The sequence below is a fragment of the Cynara cardunculus genome, assembly GCF_001531365.2.
Source record: "Cynara cardunculus var. scolymus isolate 2C chromosome LG 11, CcrdV1, whole genome shotgun sequence".
In the NCBI taxonomy this organism is placed as follows: Eukaryota; Viridiplantae; Streptophyta; class Magnoliopsida; order Asterales; family Asteraceae; genus Cynara; species Cynara cardunculus.
The window spans coordinates 4,816,033-4,826,776 of NC_037538.1; positions in this window are offsets into that span (position 1 = coordinate 4,816,033).

Consider the following 10,744-nt stretch of genomic DNA (forward strand, 5'->3'; position numbering starts at 1 on the left):
ACGAATTCAAACATAAACCTTTAATAAGTTGTACTTATACACAATTTACTTGTAATCTTGAATTTTAAGTAATATGCAACAATAAACAATACTTTATGCATAAAATTGGTTTTTAAGAGTTTTTTTTGTTAAATGCTTTATAATATAGTATAAAATATATTAATTTTCATAAACTCTCTATTTAAAAAAAATTTAAATTAAGATCATTTTAAATTTTTTTAGATAAAATGATAATAATTTAATCTCATTGATAAATATAAATGATAAAAAAAAATCATTTCTCTCACTTTCTACAACGATTTTAGAATCAAAAAATTCATTTTTTAAAAAGAATATACAAAATCTAATAAAACAAAATATATAACAAAGCCACCATTTTGTTGGAGATGCTTTTAAATCTCTATATCTTAGAGTAAGTTACATATTTGGTCCTTGTGGTTTGCTTAAAATCATCTTATGCGTCCTTAAAAAATAAAATAACTATACAAAAGGACCATTTTCTCTATAAAAACTTCTGTTAACTCAAGAGCAGTTTGATTTTTGGTCCATTCTTTTGTTTTTTCTATTTAAAAATAAAATAAGAACTAATAAAATATAAAACATTCTATTAACTCAACCTTGGTACGTTTGTGGTTAATACAACTGTTGTATTTGGAATTCCGGTTGCAATTTGTATGGTTATTTGCTAGATTTAATGTAATCTCGAAGGCCTAATGATTTGATATATGTACGAAATTTAATCCTCATATAATATGAAAAATTAGAAAAAGATTAGTTTGAGCATCAGTAAACAACTTCATTTAAAATAAATCAATACATTAAAAATGTAAAAGAAGAATACTTCAGTTTGGCATGCATGTAGGAGGGGGTTTATAAAAACAACGTCCATTCATCCTTTAGGGATAATGTTATATTTCAGACAAATGATACTAAATTTTGAAGTCTTTACACAACAAGTTGTTTGTTGCGAAAAAAAAAAAAGATTTATTTATCAATTATTATATTATATGAAATTTGAATTTTCACATGTTAGAGTACTTTTTCTTTGGAGTATAAAGAACGATATTTTACTGGTTTAAGCAAGAATGATAAACATTATGTTGGCTTGCTTAGTGAATATGAATGACATATGGCACATAATGAAGTGTGACATCAGAATTTTGTGAAAATTTAAAGTTATTATATCATGTGACTAAGGGACCATTTACTAAATGCTTACCGGGTAAGCGCTTACCAAATTACATTACATTATCGGATGAATATAACAAGACCAATAATCTTATCCGGTAAGAACGATGCAACGATTGACAGTCTTACACGAAAAGTGAGGACGATGACTCTTACCACAATTAGCGCTTAGCAGGTAAATTGTTGCATACGATAAGATTTTTATTGACTAAAATCTTACCTGATGAGTAGGTGATAATATTGAATTTTACGGTAAATGCTTACTTTGGTAAGCTTTTGGTAAACAACCCCTAAAGGGTGCATTTGGTGTTTAGATTGGATAAGACATAACATGACATGATAAGACAGTTGTTCAGCGTTTGATAACACATAATTGAACAAGACAGAACAGCTGACGAACTAAACAAAACAAGTAAAATGATCAATTTATTCATAATGAATTGTTTATATATTTTGATTGATTTATGTAATTTATAAATTATAATAAAATAATTATTTTTATAACAAAATATATCATTATAAAGTTTTCGTCAAAACAAATAAAATTTACACAAAATAAAAAGTCTATATAATTTCCAATTTGTATTTTATCCCTTTTCTATATTATTATTTATTATCAATATATAATAAATTACATAAGTTAATAAAAATATAAAAAATCGTATAAGAATAATATTTTAATAATAAAAGTTTAAAAAAACATAAAATATAATAAACAAAACTTAAACTTAAACATTGAATAAAAAGGTAAAATATGAGATGTGGTTCAAAAGAGAATTAAGTTTTAGAGTAAATTACGGATTTAGTCCTTGTAGTTTGGTGGTTTTTACAAAAGAATTTTTTAAGCTTCATTTATCATAGATTAAGACTTGTTGTATGTCATTTTGTAACGAATTGATCCATTCTTTTAATGGCCATTCAGTTCCTTCGTTAACATTAAGAGCATTTTTGTCATTTTCCTTTTTTTCCGTAAAAACATACAAACCATAAGGACCAAATCTGCAATTAAGTCTAAAAAATAAAACTAAATATTTATATACTTTGAGTTTATTAAATTAATTAATTGTTATACTTTAAGTTTTATTTTAATACTAGAAGGGTACTCGCACAATGTAGCGAGATATATCTCGATTTTAATGTTTCGTTTTTTTTATCTAAATCGATGTTATAATATGGTTTTGAGAAAGTGTAATGTTTTTATTTTTAAATAAAATAATAAATATGAAGATATGATAAAAAAAAAGTTTGAATTTTTTTTTATATTAATACTAAACTAACTATTTAAAATTTCTTTTTTTTTTGTTTATTTCTTTAATTTTTATTTTTGATTTAATAATATAATTTTTTAATAGATAATAATTAAGTATGTTGTTAAAAGCTAATGACTATTCTAATTATATTTTAGATTTTTTTATATTTAAAATGAAATATTTATCCTTTATTTAATTATGTTTATTTTCAGTTAGTTACATGAAACTTTAATAAGTTGTACTTACGTACACTTTACTTGTATTATTGAATTTTAAGTAATATGCATCAATAAACAATACTTCATGCATAAAACATGGTTTTTAAGAAGTTTTTGTCAAATGCTTTATAATATTGTATAGATATACAATGTATTTTCTTTAAAAAAAACATACATTACATATGTTTACACGTACGCATACATGCGCGCGCACACACACACACACACACATATTGAGGTTCACATAAAATTATCAATCGTTAGATTAATTGTTAGTGAATTTAATTAAAATTATCAACATAAAATATTTTTTCTGATTCAAATAAAAATATACATTAGGTAATTAAATAGTGAATTCAATCTTATATGAACTACACAAATAAATAGATGTTTAGATGTATTTTTGGATTGAGCTTTTAAGGATGATTAATTAATTATTTGATTAAAAACTAATATTTTTTCTAAAAAGAGTATTTTTTTTTCAAAGACTTATTCAATTTAAAATAATCCGATAATTAAATATAAAAAATCACAAGTCAAAATAATCAAGGGATTAGCGAGGATAACAGAAAACAACTTGATTATTTTTTTTTTAATAAAATGATAATAATTATTGAAGATTGAATAAAAACACAAATGTGACAAAAAAATAAAAAATAATTAAAGCCGATAATGATGTTCTAGAAAGATCTAACCCGAGAAAATGGGGAGCAGAAGTATTCCCGTGTCTCGTGTTGCCTCTACATATTGTGCTTCCCTCACATTTTCATATGCCCTACAAATTTATATTTCCTTTAACAAATACCCCTTGGACTTTTTATTTTCTGATAATAATTATCGACTAAAATTTACCATCACTTTAATTAATTTTAATGCATATGAATTTTTTTATTACTAGAAAACATTTTAAATATCAGATTAAGTAATTTTTATGTTGATTAAATTCATTTAAAAAATATTATTATAAAAAAGATATCATATGTTAAACTTTATCGACTAAAATAAACTTATTTTATGTAGAACATTTTTTATTTAATTACATCATTTAAATGGATTTGGATGCAATAACATATATTAATGTACACATCTTTTTTCATTTTATGCATATATGGTTAGATATGTTACTGCTGCCTTTCATTATATGACCATGACAAACAATTGGTTAACCTTTTTCAACCTGACCAACTTCATCTGTACAATTGGATTGAGTTGTGCTCAATTTATTTTATTGGCTTAAGTTTGTCAAATCGTATTAGTTAGGCTGGATGTTTAAACTTGTTCAAACCAGCCAACCAGATACAACTATAATTAAATATGACCAGATAAATTCAACAGTGTAACCGAATTCTCGTTTAGGTTTATTAGGTCCATATAGCAAAATGCCACTATACTCAAACCCGAGTTTACTTAGTTTTTTTGTTGTTGATAAAATCGGTTTTGAAAATATGGATTAATGTGTTTTATGTAAAATTTATCTTTTTACGGTCGGGATAAAACTTGACAAGGTTTTTAAAGAAACTATTTATCATTTTATATTAATATTATTTTTTTGATAAAATTATTTATTTATTTGTCATTTTTGGTTTGTAAATGATGCATCATGGTGGGAATAAGGAGCATAATACGGAAGGTTAAGATTACCCGTGCTTATATAGTGTGTTCAAACAAGTTTATTTTATTAACTAGTGTAATATTTATATTATAATAAAATCAGGTTTATATAAGAGTAAGGGGCCGTTTACTAAGCGCTTATCTAGTAGGTGCTTACTGCACAATTTTCCTTACCAGACGAACATGGCAAGGCCCAAGAATCTTACTTGGTAAGAGCGATGATAAGGATAGAGAGTCATATCCGGTAAGTGAGGGTGACAACTCTTACTTAGGTAAGTGCTTACCATATATATTGTTGCACATGATACCATTTTGATATACTATAATCTTACCCAGAAAATAAATTATAGTGTTAGACTCCTAACGGAAAGCACTTACCGGGTAAGTATTTAGGTAAACAATCTCTAAAACTATTTAAGAGAGTGTTTGGTTCGAGGTATTAAGCAGTTATTGTAACTGGACATAAAGAAAAACTGTTTGGATTATCTATACTATATATTATTAAGCATTTGATTCAAACACTTTAAAACCATTTTTTGATTGATAGATTCGTCAATTAAGTATCTATCAACATTATTCATAATCTCCGACACATCAATTTGTTGTTACTGCAAAAAAGGATTACAATAATTTTATGCTATTAGATTATTTATCGTCATTCTTTGGTGGCAAATCTCTTTTAGTAACTTGTACATATAGTTAAAAAGAAATACAAACAGAAACTCAACAAAAATTATATAAAATTGTACATATTATTAATATATATATATATATAGAGATAGGTTCATTTGAGACGTGGTAAGTATTTAAGAAACAAACAAATAATTTTAGCCTTTGTTACGGTCAAGAATGTTAAAAAATTGCGACTTTGACTGGTCAAGCGAAAAATAGTGGGATAACTTTGTAACTTTTACATAATAGGCGGCAAACAAGTTTATATGTGAACCCATAGTTCATATGTGAATCAGTTAATTAGTTCATATGAGAAACACACGAGTTCATATGTGAATTAATTAAATAGTTCATATGTGAATCACACATGTTCACATGTAAGCATATAGTTCATATGTGAATTATAAAAGTTTCTATATGCGTTTTGCCGTCTATTTGTAAAAGTTACGAAACTACCTTTCTATCATCTGCATACCATGCGAGGAACTATATGATATTTCTCAGTCAAAGCCACAAATTTTGACCAAGTGAAGGGTTATGATTAGGGGTGCTCAAAAACCTGACCAACCCGTTCAACCCAACGCGAAATAACTCAACTCGAAACAACCCGATGTCTAATTGAATTGTAAAAATTGTCAAACCGTAAGTATTGGGTTGATATTAGGTTACTATTATTTGAACCCAACCCAACCCGATCAACTTGATATCATTTTATTTCTTGGATTTAATATCATTGTTGAATTTCTATTAATATATACATTAGACAATTACAATAGCATGTATGCTCTTCATATACACATATTTTCAATCTATTCACATATCTAAACAATTCATTCGTACATATGTTCAGTAATTGTGAACATATATATGTAACTTGAGAAAATTAACTAAATGCGATATACGCAAGAAGTATGGATAAGTTATATCAAATGGTTGATGATGAAAAATAAATTATAAGTAGAAAAATAACATATTCAAGGTTAGAAGAATATTTTAATGTACCAAAGTATCAACGCAACCAACCCGTACGGGTTGGGTTGGGTTGAGTTAAGATTTTTCAAACCGCAAGCATTGGGTTGAGTTGTTCAAATGTCTTCAACCTGATCAACCCAACTCATGAGCACCCTTAGTTATGATGATCATTTCTCTACTTCTCAAATACTTATCACTTCTCAAATGAACCTATGGATATATATATATATATATATATATATATATATTATCGAAGTTATATATATTAATGATAGGTTATGTTGGGTTGATTTAAGCTAATCTAATTTTAACACTTTTAATTAACGGTTTGACGAGTTGGATTTAATTAAGTTTTTTTAAGTATATAATAATACGACAAATAGAATAAATAAACTCACACGTTCTCCTCACATTTGGTGAAGTTTGAATCCTTAATCTCTTAGGAGGCCAAAAACTCATATACCGCTAGGCCAAATGTCATTTGGTTTTAATTGAATTGTTAGCGAGTTGGATTGGACGAATTAAACGATTTGACGGTTTCTCATAGACCCTACCAACAACTATAATAAAATAAAGATTTTAAAGTTCTCTTAGCATTTTTTTTTATCAGAAATACGTGCAAAATTGTCTAATTTGGGCGAAATATTACTGTCTACTTCTCATTTTGGGCCTTTTGGGTTTTATTCTATAGTGTTTGGGCTAAACGTGTTGCAGTTTAGATTTTCAAGCTTTTTTAAGGCCCAATATGTATGTCCACATATTGATATATGTATGTATATATGCATGTAAACGCTCGTTCAAATAAGTAGAGTAGATATCGCAAGGGGAGAAAGTTAAGAGAAAATTCATATATGAATTATTGAAAAAAGTATAAAAAATCATATTTGAAAATGCATATGTGAACCAACGTTATAAATTTAAGAGATCTCTAAAAACCAACACAATTGATAATTGTAACCACGAGACGGAGAGTTGGATAACCATGAGAGTAGGAAAAAGTGAAAAGGAGGCCCCAAAAGTACCATATGAGGAGATAGAGAAAGATGCTAATTACTGGGAATTACTGTAAAACGACAATTTAGATGCTTATATATATGAATAAGTTGCAAAAGGGATAAGTTGCAAAACGAATAATTTACCCAAGTAAAAAAGCATCTTGTAGCTACAATGATGGCACATCAACAGGCTAGGTACTCAAATGACGTGTTCATCAGTTCGTACTTTTGACATGTATTTTTCAAATTACTCACAGGCACATGTCTTGATAGACATGTGATTGTCGTCACAACGCATTTTCAGTTATATGCCTTGTCATTTCATACAAAAATATCGTCATTTTAGTTAATCTTTTCAATTTGAATGTTACGTATGATCTTCCTAAATTTTAATCGTGTTATCAGCCATATGCAACTCCATTTAAGTGTTGTTTATTTGTTTTTGCATTAAACCATTAATTAGTTAAAAATTGATGTTTGTTTATTATATTGAAAAAACTGTCTGAATGACAAAATAACAAATTTTCTTCTTACTGTTCCTTTTCTTCATTAAACTCATGTTTTTGTATAAATGAGTCAACAAGAAATGGAACGATTCAATTTTACAAAACTTTGAATCCTGATCATTTTAAGTCCATAATCATAAAAAGCATACATAAAAATTCGGGTTTTACTTCTTACAAACCGTACATTTATGTATAAGAAAGTTCTTGTAATAATAGAGGTTAATTAGCTATGGCTGACAAATGCATTATCCATACAAGAAAGATAACACAGTTAACCATCATATATAACCACATATGCAACATTAGAGTAACCAAAAACCAAGGCCATTACTAGTCGAGAACACAAGTATTTCAATAAGATAAACTAATCTAGAACGATTAAGATTATAGAGACCGGAGACATATATATACCAAATGATGAAAGAAACATGAAGTAGCATTTGCTCCATTAACTTATCAAGAAAACCAATAATAATAATAATCAACACAAAACATCCAACAAACATCGAGCCATATCCCTCTTAATCCTCCCGTCAAATATATAAAAAAGTAGCCATCAATGTCCAACATTTCATCACCCTCAAGAGTCAAGACTATTACTATATACATAGAATCTTTATGTATTTCTCATTACAAAAAGATTCGAATCTAGAAACCCAAATAGCAAACGATTTGTGTTTGAGAATTGGATTTGGTGCATTGAATTTGGTGTTTTAGACGAACATGGTATTATATATATTAATTATTCTCGTTTAAAATGAAAGAAATAAAGAAATAGAAAAAGGGAAAAGTGGTGAAGAAATTGAGTTGGTTTATATGCAACACATGGAATAAGCAACTTTTTGGAAAAGAAACGTCTTGAGGTACGTAACTCGATTAGTCCCCTTTATTAGCAAGGCTGTCATGTCAAAATTTCACCAACTTTTCCCACTCTTCTCTGCAATCTTTTACCCTTTAAAACTTTAACCCTTCCCTTGAGTCACCTCACCACCAGAATCCACCATATATAACTCCATCTCTCTCGAAATCCTCCATCCATGACTCCCTCGAGTGAAATCATATGTGATACAACATGTCCGACTCACCACCCAATGTGTGGACGGGTTTTCAGACCAAGTCATCCGCATGTTTTGTACCGCATGTGATTTTACTTTAAAATCACATGGGTTCGTGACCCTTTTCGCAAGATTCCTCCCACCCCCAACACACACACACATATATATGTATATATTTTGTGACAATTGATATTTCCCACATGAACAAATCCCGTGGAAGATAATACTACCGATTGATACTTTATAGGTGATGCAAGACTCCCACTTAATTGAAGATTCTTTTAAAGCAAAAATGATACAAGGGTTTTGGTTTTTCAAGGCCATCGATTTTGTTAGCAAAAAGAAAACATGAGATAAATTGCAAGAAGACGCAAGCAAAACATTTTTGCAAGGTGTACGTAGACATAGAAATAAGAAAGAAAAAAGGTACCAAAAAACAAGCCAACAAGCCGAAGGAAAAGAAAAGAAAAAGTCCAATTGAGCCATAACGAGAGACCAATTAACTTTTAGAGCAAACGAGAGGCCCGTAGAACTAATATGTATTGAAAATATTAATGTTTGTGGCACAATATTTGCTAACTAAAGATAGTGTAGAAGAAGAGAGATCTTCCATGAAGAAAACTCCGCAATAAAGCCGACATTGAAAAGAGCGAAGCTCCACCACTTGGACACTTTTACCCACACATATGAAATCTTTAAGCAACGTACGAACCAATAATCAATTGTTTCCATTTCCTCCCAACATCTGGGACATAAGAAGGACTGAAAATCGATACCAAGATTCTCGAGCTTCCACCGAACATGGATTTTAACGCCACACGAAGATACAAACTTTCCTAGAAATCAATTACTCCATTTTGTTTCCACTACATGATTTGAGGTCCTAATCAAGAGAGTTCTTATCTACCATCTCCTTGAGACTCTTGGCCTAATCAAGAGTCACACCCACTCGTTGCCCTCATTGCTAGGAGGAGTTAGAGATTTTGAACCAAGCCTTCTAATTAACTCCTCCAACTCAGTTAAATAACGCCATCTAGGAGACCTAAGCCATTCCCGAGATAAAAGACCCTCGCCATCTCGCCACTCCAATGATCTGCCCCTTACATTATTTGTTTTTGACACAAATTAAATTAAGCTTAAAGTTCCCTAATCACTTGTCCTTTTAAAACGATGTTGAACCGCCTTCCTCTAACCTTTTGCCACACAACTCCTTGTAATTAGTCCAAATAAGGTGAAAGTTCAAACGAGAATTCCTGTGATTTACAAGAACGCAAGAACATAACCTCAATCTTTTTTAATTAATAAATAAACTTATATTAAATATAAATAAATTAATAAGAGTAATGATGTAATTAAGTAATTTTTATTTTATTTAATTATAATTATCATTTTTTTTTTCTGGATTGATCATGTTCGTTTCCACTCTTTTCTCTTCCCTTGTGATACTTGTGATTGTGTAACCATAGCCTATCGAAACCATGATCAATCGAGTGTAACCATTATAACCTATCGAAACCATGAGTAATCGTTGTGATAAACGTGTGATTGTCTAACCCTAACCGATCGAAATTATGATCAAATCGAGCGCGCTGTTATGATAGTGATATCACATGATTATCACACTCATATCACACCAAATCGGTAGTCGATTTCCAAAGTTAACCCTAACCGAGCGGAATCCATGTGATAATTGTGTGATAGTCACATGATTATCACACTCATATCACAACCAAATCACACCAAATCGTGTTGAAATAAGCGATAACCATAATAGCCCATTATGTTATCCAGATTATTGGGTTTAGTGTGATCGTGTTTTTAAAATTTTATCACTTTGAATTCCAATATTACTCTTTTGCCTCTCAATTTTTTTTGAATTGTTTTAATTTAAAAGATCTTTTAATTTTTATTGTTATCACAATATGAGGTTAATAGTTTGTTCTTGCGTTTTCGTAAATCACAGTGGTTCTCGTTTGAACTCTTCATTATATATATATATATATATATATATATGTTTGTGTACACATATGTATACCATACATATAAATGATTACTAAGGTGTTTTTTAGTTTTCCATTTTTTTGTTGAATTTCCTTTAACAGATGAGTTTCAGATGAAAACCGCAAAAAAATAAAGATCAAAGAACACCCTATAACCGTTCATCTATACATACCGGACAAATTGTTTACAAATTATTTGTATGCACAGATCAATGGTTATCAAAGTGTTTCTCGATTTTTACCTTTTGCAGTTTCTGAGAAACTGACTCTATAATAT